The following is an 11,372-nucleotide window of genomic DNA, read 5'->3' as shown; positions in this document are numbered from 1 at the left end:
ATTTCCTTATTTGTAAATTCTAGATAATTTTAACTACCTCATAAGGGCTGTTGAAAGAATAGTGGTATTACTAGTATGACTATTACTAGAAGTAGTATTAGTAATAATAATAGTGGCTAACATTTATTGATCTCTTAGAATTTTTTCATATTTAATCCTCATAACAACTCTATGAAACAGGGCCATATGTTTTACCTTTAGGTCACAGAATAAGAAAATGAGGATGCTCATTTCAGCAGCACATATACTAAAACTGGAACGATACAGAGAAAACTAGCATGGCCCCTATGCAAATTCATGAAGCATTCCATATTTTTGTATGACTCAGGGAAATCAAACAAGGGCTCTGTAACCACCTAGAGGGGTGGGGTGGGGAGGGAGCTGGGAAGGAGTTTCAAGAGGGAGGGAACATACATATACCTATGGCTGATTCATGTTAATGTTTGGCGGAAACAAACACAATACTATAAAGCAATTATCCTTAAATTAAAAATAAACAAACTTAAAAAGAAAAGAAAATGAGGCCCCCAGAAGCTCATTCATCTATTCAGGAAATGTTTACTGAGTGCCAAGTCTGTACCAGATACTTTTCTAAGAGGTTGAGATCCTCCACTGTGTAAGACAGGGTCCTTGATCTTATGTAACTTACATCCTAATTGGAGATAACCAAGTCAGCAAATAAAATAATTATAGACTGCGAAGAGTCCTGAGAAGTGAACAGTAGAGTCTTGTGTGAGAAAGTAATAGGTGGGTTAGACTACTTTGGGTTGATTTTAAAAGGCATATATTTAAAATGGATAACCAACAAGGACCTGCTGCATAGCACAGAAAACTCTGCTCAATATTATGTAATAACCTAAATATGAAAGAAATTTGGAAAAGAATAGATACATGTATATGTATAACTGAATCAGTTTGCTGTACACTTGAAACTAGGGCTTCCCAGGTGTCTCAGTGGGTAAAGAATCTGCCTGTAATGCAGAAGATGCAGGAGATGTGGGTTTGATCCCTGGGTTAGGAAGATCTCCTGGAGGAGGAAATGGCTACCCACTCCAGTATTCTTTCCTGGAGAATCCCATGGACAGAGGAGCCTGGCGGGCAACAGTCCAAGGGTGGGTTTGATCCCTGGGTTAGGAAGATCTCCTGGAGGAGGAAATGGCTACCCACTCCAGTATTCTTTCCTGGAGAATCCCATGGACAGAGGAGCCTGGCGGGCTACAGTCCAAGGGTTGAAAAGAGTCAGACACGACTGAAGCGACTTAGCATGTACGCACACCTGAAAGTAGCAGAACATTGTTAATTAATGATACTCCAATATAAAATAAAGTTAAAAATGACCTAATGAGTTAAAAAAAGAAAAACTTCCTTTAAGGAAAAAAAAAAGGCATTGCTAACTAGGTGACATTTAAGCTGAGAGGTTAAGGGTGAGAAAGGATTCAACCAAGAAAGGATGGAAGAGAGAGTGCAGAGGCCTCAGAACAAGCAGGACCTGGAGAGGGAGTGGGGGAGTTGAGGGGAGTGAGGTGGAAAGAGGCCGCAGATGGAAAATGCTCTGCTCGATGGCGAGGAATTTGGAGCTTATTCCATGCAATGGGAAGACTGGAAAAAATGAGAACAGTGCAAAGACAAATCTGAATTAAAATTTCAAATATCACTCTAGCTTAGTGTGTTGTAAGGCTGATGAGGGTGAAAGAGGTAAACCTGGGAGACCAGTTGGGCAGCTACTGTAGGAGTCAGGGCAGGAGATGATGGGGGTTGGGCTTGAGGAGCTGGTAGAATGCACACCAGTGAAGGGATGAAGGGGCTGTTTTTGAGACAGAGCCTTTGTGACTTGCTAATGGATGTGGAGGAAAGTGAGGAAAAGGGAGGATTTAAAGAGGTTTCTAGGGACTTCCTTCATGGTCTGGTGGTTAGGACTTTGCCTTCCAATGCAGGGGTGGGGCCGGGGGTTCGATCTCTGCTTGGAGACCTAAGATCCCACATATCTCATGGCCATAAAACCAAAACATAAAATGAAGCCGTATTATAACAATAAAGAGTTTAATAATAGTCCATATAAAAAATATCTTTAAAAAGAGGTTTCTAGCTTGAGCCTCTGGGTGAATGGCAGGGCCAGGAACTGAGCTGGGATGATCAGAGTAGAGCAGGTTTTGAGAAAAAGAAATGGGACATGAAATCAAGAGTTCCAGTTTGATTGTGAAAAAAAGGTGAGCACTCATCCAAATCAAGAGGTCGGTTAGACAGTTGGGTATCCAAATGTGGATGAGAGATTTAAAAAAATGGGATTATCTGCATATACATGGTGTTTAGGGTCATTGGCATGGAGGAGAAAAAAGAGAAGCCCTCAGGTCTGAATGCCCCAACATCGATCATTTATAAATCAGCCAAGGAGAAGAATTCAGAGATTCGACAAGAGACTCTTGCCCCAGTTCACCCAGTTAGAAAGGAGCTGAGCTGTGATGACTGATGCAGGATTTGTGAAGAGTCCCACAGAGTCTGGCTCCTACAACGCCTCCTCCCTGCAACCAGAATTACTGCAACCTCTTCTTCCACTTCAAAACTCCTAGTCTGTCCTTCAAGGCCAACTTCAATGGGCTCATTTCTACTTCCCCAAACTATTTCCAGCCACTCCTAAATATTTGTTGACTAAAAGACACTGCACAATTGACAAAGTTCTAAGTACTTGTAGGGCAGTTTTAGGTAACAGCAATCTCACAACGATAACATTGACTCGTTCAACAAATATTGGGCATTTGCGGCCTGTCAGGCCCTCCTCAAGCTCCTGAGGAGACTCCAGAAAGCACATAGGTGAAGTCCCTGCTCTCCTGGAGCTGATGTCTTGGAGAGGGCTGGCTCCGTTCTAGTCCGCTCATGGGCCCGTCTGTGGGTCATGGCCATTCCAACCTCCTCAGATATTCATTCTTCCTCCCTACCCTCCTTCTTTGTCTCCCTCTATCCCAATCCTCCATTTCCATAGAAGCCATTCAGTCTAAAAATTAGCATCAGTTACATTCCCACCTGTCAGCACTGGTGTCTCTAAACGTCACCTGCCCACCTCCACTCCCTCCTGCAGAGACACACACCTTCCTACAGAGGTCCTGCCCCAGTCAGAGAGCCACACAGAAAGCTCCACAGAGAAGATCAGAGCTCCGTGTGTCAGCTGACTGTGCTCAGTCACGATCAGTCGTGTCCGACTCTTTGCAATCCCGTGGACGGTAGCCCGCCAGGCTCCTCTGTCCATGGAATTTCCCAGACAAGAATACTGGTTTGGGTTGTCATTTCCTACTCCAGGGGATCTTCCCGACCCAGGGATCGAAGCCAAGTCTCCTGCATCTCCTGCATAGGCAGGCAGATTCTTTACCACTGAGCTACCTGGGAAGCCTAGAGAGTGAAATCGAGAGGTACAGAGACTCAGAGGAAGAGACTTGAGAGAGTGAGCTTTGATGAGTGAAACGGAAAAGGGAATTTAGGGAGAAACGGGTAGTGTGGGGTAAATTAATGGGGAAAGGGGAGACGGCTGAGGGGGTAAATCAGAGATTGGCAAAACAACTTCAGACTGCCCAGAGGGATTGCTAAACCCAGAGAGACCATTAATAAGCTTCCGTGGTCACCTGGGCTCCATGCCTAGCTCCTTACCTAGAGTCAACCCCCAGAGGCCTTAATAGCCACCCTGGGGCTTTTCTCAAGAGACTGAGCTTAAAGGGAGGCATTTTCAAGGAAGGTCAATTGTTCATCCCCAGCAAGTGCAGGCTATATTAGGGAAGTTAACCTATTTACACTAAAGCCTTCTCAACTGGGTATCAATAGATTAGTCTAATGCTCTCCGATGGGGTTACACAGATAATTCTGTCATACACTCACCTACAGAGAACAAACAAATAACTTCCATCAGCACAACTGACACGGTCATATAGATTTGATTTCATATGATTTTGATTTCATATATGTGTTAGTTGCTCAGTTGTGTCCAACTCTTTGCGACCCCATGGACTGTAGCCTGCCAGACTCCTCTGTCCATGGGATTTCCCAGGCAAGAATACTGGAATGGGTTGCCATTCCCTTCTCCAGGGGGGGAACTTCCCAACCCAGGGAGGGAACTCAGGTCTCCTGCACTGCAGGCAGATTTTTTACCATCTGAGCCACCAGGGATATATGTGAAGGATCATCTGTATTAAACATCAGTGGGGCACTGGTTAATTGCCCTGTATTCCAGCAGATGGAGCTACAGCCTGGAGGGGTGCAATATGCTTCAGTGGCTGATGCCCACCCCTCGGAAAAATCAATATTGAGAAGAGACATGCGGAAAGAGAATTAATAATAATAATATAATAATAATCACATTAGTTATTATTCTGTGATTATACACGTGTCTGAATTGGTGGCTGATCCACAGCAGGGCACTCAAATAAGGAATGAATACATGTGATGTAATCCAGTGACTGGACTGTAGTTTGAAGATTTTGAGAACAGAGATTTTCTCCTTCTCATTCATCTTTGTTTTTCTCTCTCGTTCCTTTGAATATCTGCATATACGCACCCTTTGGACACCCACTTCCCATCAAAATGTCATGGAAAAATTCTGTGAAACTTGACTGCAGGGTCAAACAGATGTCAAAGGGAGGTGTCAGGAGAGGCATGTGATAAAAATAACCCAGTTGAGGTTCCCTTCTGTCTCCCATGCCAGGACTCTGTGCTCTAGGCAGTATTCCTTGAAGTTTGTTTCCTTCCTAGCCCCCGCTATTTGCATCAGTATCAGCTGGGTTGTTTGTCAAAAATTCTGATTCCCAGGCCATACCCCAAAGAATCTTAATCAATAGTTGTAGGCTGGGGCTCCTCCAGTAGTTCCTTCACACAATCAAGCTCAAGAATCTCTCTTCTGAGGGAAGAAGAGCTGACAAACCCTTATTCCCAATACTGAGACGTAGAGAGCACTAAAAACTCTGAAAACTGAAACGTTTTCATAACTTACTTTGGTGGCAAAATCAAAGTGCCATGAAGTGGGCACTATTCACCCATGAAGTGCCATGAAGCTATGTATGATTCTTATTAATTGCACATAATGTGAGTATGCACACGTCATGTGAATACTCACACAGCTCACTAAGGAAATATTAATGTGTTTGGTTAGAAGGTGCTGTCCTAACCCCACTGAAGATATCATGAAATACACTGTGTGTGTGCTATATTGCCTTTCTGAAGTCTGAACACTTCCTGAATTCAGAAACACATATGGTCTTGAGGGATTCAGATAAAAGGCACCTGTGCTGTGTTCTCACAGCCTGACCATAGGTGGTGCTTGAAGCAGTTAAATCTGGGTTTAACAAAGATAAGAAAGCCTAATTAAAAGATGATTGGATTGGGAGGCGAGAGACTTCATCTTTCTGTATCTCTATTCTTTCTCCTGAAAATGAAGGAGGAGATGACATTTATAGCCTTCTGGCTCTAAAATTCTGGTTTTCACTCCTTGCTTTTCTGGAGAAATGTTGAGGCATTAATGCCACAAAGAGTAGATTGTGGTGTCTTATTATTTTCACTAAGAAAATTTTAAAAGGTAAAGACCTTTCACTGTCATCTGGATTTCCAGACAGATTCTTGACTGACATTTCCCTCCATGGTGTGAAAGGGCTGTTTACCCCAACTTTACAGATATCTTGATACATTATTGCACTGAGCAGCACTGCTGGGAAACTACTAGAATAGAGAAGTGATCATGAACTCCAGAGAGTGCTATGAAACACTGAAGAAGAGAGTATTATATGTTAGTTATAGAGGAAGAGACAAGAGATACAAATCTGAGAAAGTCTCCATTACCAGCCGCTTTCCGAGCTTAAGGCTTTCCAGGTGGCGCTGGTGGTAAAGAACCTGCTTGCCAATGCAGGAGATATAAGAGACACGAGTTTGATTCCTGGATCAGGAAGATTCCCTGGAGGAGGGCATGGCAACCCACTCTAGTATTCTTGCTAGGAGAATCCCACAAATAGAGGAACCTAGTGGGCCACAGTCCCTGGGGTAGCAAAGAGTCAGACACGACTGAAGCGACTTAGCACACAGGCATGCACTCAGAGTTTCATTCATCTAAGGGGCAGCAGCTGCCTCTCAGAGAATCCTAGTAATCCCTTAGCCCGTGTGATGGAGGGGTGCTCTATGCAGTAACTGATGCTTAAATGCTCACCCTAAGACCCTGTGAAATCTCAAAGCAAGATATTGTGAAATTAAAACAAAACATAAAGCAAGACAACAAGCTCTGAGTTTGTTCTATCAGAAGCAATGTGTTATAGGTTGAATTGCGTCCCCCTAAAATACAGAGGTTGAGGGTCTTCCCAGGTGACCCACTGGTAAAGAATTTGCCTGACAAGCAGGAGACTTAGGTTCAATTCATGGGTTGGGAAGATCCCCTGGAGTAGGAAATGGCAACCCACTCCAATATTCTTGCCTGGAGAATCCCAGGGACAGAGGAACCTGCTGGGCTTCAGTCCACGAGGTCACAAAAGAGTTGGACACAACTTAGCATCTAAATAGCAGCAGCATAATAAATGGTAGGGTTTGCTTGCCCAATTTCATTAAAATTCAGAGAATGAAGTCCTATCTGCCCCAGTAAATAAGGAATGTGCACTTATTTGGAAACAAGGTCTTCACAGAGACAATCAAGTAAAGTGAGGTCTTTAAGGGATGGCTCCATGATTGAATGACCAGTAACCTAATAAGATCGATGTTCTCTAAGAAAGGGGAATTTGTACTAACATACAAGGAGAACACTGTGAGAGCAAGAAGATGGCCATCTATAAACCAAGGAAAGTCCTTGCAAAAGTATACAATGTTTAGTCCTATGGCAGAGAGAGGCATCTGTGAGCTCTGGTGTGAATATTTGGACACCAATTTCATTCCTGGCTTCATTTATGCCCTGTGTGTGTGTGTGCACTAAGTCGCTTTAGTCGTGTTCAGCAGGTGGGTTCTTTACCACTAGTGCCACCTGGGAAGACCTGTTTATGCTCCATTTTTTGTTTTCCATTTGTTTCATTTTTCTAATTTTGTCTTCTGGTTTTTTTTTTGTAATTGGAATGCAATTGCTTTACATTGTTGTGTTAGTTTCTACTGTTGCAGTCCTAGATGTATCTTTATCTGCTGCCTGAAATTCTTTTTAGGTTTACAAATGATAGATGTTGGTAAGTAACTTATCTTGCCTAGCACATTCATGGACAGTTGATATGAAACAATTAAATGGCGAAGCCCAGCTCCCCTATAACTATTGTGTAAAGAACTGTGAGAGATGATAAGGTTTTATTTCACAGGACACAAGACTTCTGAACTGTGGGAAAGAATTCTTCAGGCAATATGCCACTGTAAATTAGGGCTTGCTGCTGCTGCTGCTGCTAAGTCGCTTCAGTCGTGTCCGACTCTGTGCGACCCCATAGATGGCAGCCCATCAGGCTCCGCCATCCCTGGGATTCTCCAGGCAAGAATACTGGAGTGGGTTGCCATTTCCTTTTCCAATGCATGAAAGGGAAAAGTGAAAGTGAAGTTGCTCAGTCGTGTCCGACTCTTAGCAACCCCATGGACTGTAGCCCACCAGGCTCCTCCGTCCATGGGATTTTCCAGGCAAGAGTACTGGAGTGGGGTGTCATGAGTCACCCCAAAGTCAGGACTGTCTTCAACTCTTCATGACACAGAACAAAGAGGATGGGGGATACCATTTCCAGATGAAGGGCTGTGGCAGGAATTTTGTGAAGTGTGTCAAGAATTAAAGCAGAAAGGATGACTGTCCACTGTGCATTTGCTGTGTGCTAGACAATGTTATATAACAGACTATTTGATCTTTACAATGGCTTTGCAAAGAGGGAGTCCCAGCTCTCTGCTTAAAACTGAAAAATACATAGCTCAGAAAGGTAAAGTATCTTGTCAAAGAGCAGATAATTAGTTTAAAAAGTTGAGCTGAAATTTGAAATAGAGAAACCTGATTCTTCACAAATATTCCCATCCTCCAAATTGCCTCCTTAAAATTCATATATTGTATGGCTCTTATGATCAAATTAGGATCACCAGTAACTGTATAAATGTAGTTGGTAAAAAAAATCTTACCTTTTGGAACATTTAGAAATGTCAGATGAAGACTCAAAAGGATCTGTATTTGGCATGAAAGTATATGGCTGGAAAACATGTGGACCACAGAAGAGGATTTGGAAAAATGTTTGGAATTATAGAAATGAAAATAGGGTAATTCCAGACTATATTTTTTACTCAACTTTTAGTGAGAAGAGGTTGGAAATTAATATCAGAGCCACTCTATTCACTGTAGATGTTATATTATCCTTGGAAAGTAGGTGGTGGCAGAAATTAGTGGCTGTTTTCCAGAATCCATTCTCTCCATTTTTTTTTTTTTAAACTGGGTACTTAGTTACCCAGTTAAAGTTTTTATTTATTTCACAGCCTTCCTTGCAGACAGGTGTGACCATGAACTTGGTTCTGGCTAGTGGAATATGAGTGAGGTGCTCTGTGCCATGGCTCACTGTGCCCTCAGACGGTAGGGGTGCCCTCCTGTGCCCTGGATTCCTTCCTCTGGCTGGAAAGCAGGTGTGATGGTGGGAGATGAATCAGCCGTTGTAGACCTTCAGATGGAAACCAGTCGTTGAAGATAAAAGTGTTAAAGAAAAAAGAGCTGCAAGATTGTGGGGCCACCTCACTAGCCTGAACTGCAAACCTGCCCTTTTGTATTCAAGACACATAAATGGTCTATGTTTTAAAAGCCACTGTTATTTAGAATCTCACTCTTACTGCAGCCAAACCAGTATTCTAGTTAATAAGCTATATTCTAACTAATAACTAAATGGAACACCTCGTTCCCATATCTTCCGAATGCAAATGTATGTGAAAGTCTCTCTGTAGAATTATCTACTCTGTTTCAGAGTTCCTTTTGTGACCCAGTTGCTACCAACAGGGAGAGATCTTTAAATACCAGGGGCTCTTTGTTTCCTTGGTTCCTGAACTCTTGTCAGGAAAAATCTACCAAGAGGATCCTGGCTTCTTGTGTTCCCTTAGGAGCATCTGAACTGGGTCTGGAAAGTCTGGCTCATTTCTTTCAAGTGTAGGACATGAGCAGTTGTGAAAGTGAAGGTATTGTGAGGGTGATTTGATATTTATTAGTGATTTTGTTTAAGCCCGAACAGTCCAAAAAGTGAGTGGAAATTTCTGCCAAGATCTGACCTATAAAAGCCCTTTGAGAGCTAGGCAGGGTGTAGGATCAGGGGTTTCTCAGACTTGCCTGAGGTTTCTAGAGATAGTACATTGGCAGCTTCCGGAAGAGATGGGGGAAGGGAGTGTTAGAACAAGAATTCCCCTATTGTCCCCTTTTCTATAATAGGGTTTAGAGAAGACGTGGGAGGAGTACCCCTAAACCACTGAGAAGTCTCAGTTGTAAAACCAATGAGTTACTGATGAGCACATGGGGTCAGCTGCAATTTCTATAATCCATTTCAATGAAGAGGAAAAGTGAAAGTACATTTACCCAATTTCTGTGGCTATTCTGACAGGCAATTGCACTCGGTGAAACTGCTAGGAGAGTGATTAGAGAGTTTAAAGCAGAGTTAGTTTCAGGTAGGATCAGGGATTGCATGTAGTAAGACTCTCCAATTCTTCGTCTTCACATCAGGTATGTTAGAGTGGAACACAAGGGGCCAGCCCGATGTAATGGATGCTCGAGTTGGGGTGGGTGGGATTTAAGAGGAGGGGAGACTACTTAATATATCAGCTAGTGCCAGAAAAATGGGCCTGATTATTGGCAAAAAAAAGTCCCAAAACAGAGATATTAGATTTATGTATTTTGTTTATTTGTTTTGCATAAGGTAAGAATGAAAAGTGAGAGGAAGAGGAAAAATTAAATAAAAAAAAGATCAATAAGGAATATTGGGAGGGAACTATATTGTAAGGAGAGATAGAAGTATAAATTCCAGGGATTTTCCTGGCTGTCCAGTGTTTAAGACTCTGTGCTTCCACCGCAGGTGGCATGGGTTCAATTCCTGGTCAGGGAACTTAAGATCTCACATGCCAGGGGTGTGGTCAAATTTTTTTTCCCACTATTCTCTTTGCCTAATATAAGAAGTCTGTTTATCAAATTGAGAAGGCACAAGGCCCTATGGTTAATTATTCAAATAATGTTATCATGTCATATCTCTAAATCCTGGGCAGATCCAGGGGAAGAAAACTAAACAGATATGATGGTCTCTGTCTTAAAAATAAAATCCTAGGCAGATAACAGTGACCTAGATTGAGGAAAACTACAACGCTACAAGCTTTTATTTTCAACATTCTTGCTTTGTTTCACCCCAAAGAAATTTCTGTTGCTCTGGACTTATACTGAGTTAAAGCTGAAATTTGGGAGCATGTGGGTTAATAATTTTTCTCTAGTAATAGAAAAACAAGTTATGCAAGAAGAAGCCTATTTTAATAGCAAGTGACTATTGGCATCTTAAGAAAACCTCTACATATCTTTCTTTTTAATTAGTTGGAAGGATGTTACTGGTAGAAAAATGGATGTTTTTGTTTAGTCACTAAGTCCTGTCTGACTATTCTGCAAACCCGTGGACTGTAGCCTGCTACACCTCTCAGTCCATGGGATTTCTCAAGCAAGAATACTGGAGTGGGTTGCCATTTCCTTCTCCAAGAAAAATGGATATTCTGGAACAAATCAGTGCAAGCCATTCCCACAGGTGATTTCAAGCCAAAAGTCCCATCTTCACTTACAATAGAAGAAAAACACTATTATTCTCTGAACGTTTCCATCTCAGACTGCTGAAAGTCCTCTGTTTATTGGCATGAGGCGATGCTGATATGAGTTACTCTTCAAACTGAGGTTAATACATGGTCTTGCCAGCTAGCTTTTTTTTTTCTGACTGAACAAGGCCTTCTCATATCTCAGGCCAAATACTAAGAAAATGCCCAAGGCCAGAATAATTTGAAATAAGGAGAAAGTTGATGCCTCCCCTGAGTTTATGACTGAAAGTAATGAAACCAATATCTGAAACACAAACTCTGACACACTGCAATCACAAACTGAGAAACAAATATAAGGACTTTGAATGCAGGGTAACTCAGCCAGGTCTTAACAAAAACAGTGTTTGAAACAGATGGCATGAAAGATTAAGAATATCTGACACAGATGGGATTAATTAAGAATGGCAGGGGCCAGCTGAGTGTGGAATGTGTCGGCGGATATGGACTTAGCCTCAGTTTATAGAGCTAAGCAAGTCCAGTGTTTCAGAGAATTTGTGGATCTCAATGCATATGGACACCTCACCAGGGATATTTGTAAATGTGAGCTTAACAGATTATCTCTTATTTAACTTCATTATGGCTTTTATAAGAAAAAAAATGGCTTCACT

At 42.2% G+C, this 11,372-nt stretch overlaps 1 pseudogene; it reads left to right on the top strand.

The window, feature by feature from the left end:
- The first annotated feature begins 223 nt into the window (after positions 1 to 223).
- Positions 224 to 317, top strand: LOC145522094 (U6 spliceosomal RNA; annotated as a pseudogene).
- The last annotated feature ends 11,055 nt before the right edge of the window (positions 318 to 11,372 follow it).

This window comes from Giraffa tippelskirchi, chromosome 9 (genome assembly GCF_054371585.1).
Source record: "Giraffa tippelskirchi isolate mGirTip1 chromosome 9, T2T-mGirTip1v1.2.pri, whole genome shotgun sequence".
NCBI classification, from domain to species: Eukaryota; Metazoa; Chordata; class Mammalia; order Artiodactyla; family Giraffidae; genus Giraffa; species Giraffa tippelskirchi.
This window is presented reverse-complemented; position numbering and strand designations above follow the sequence as displayed.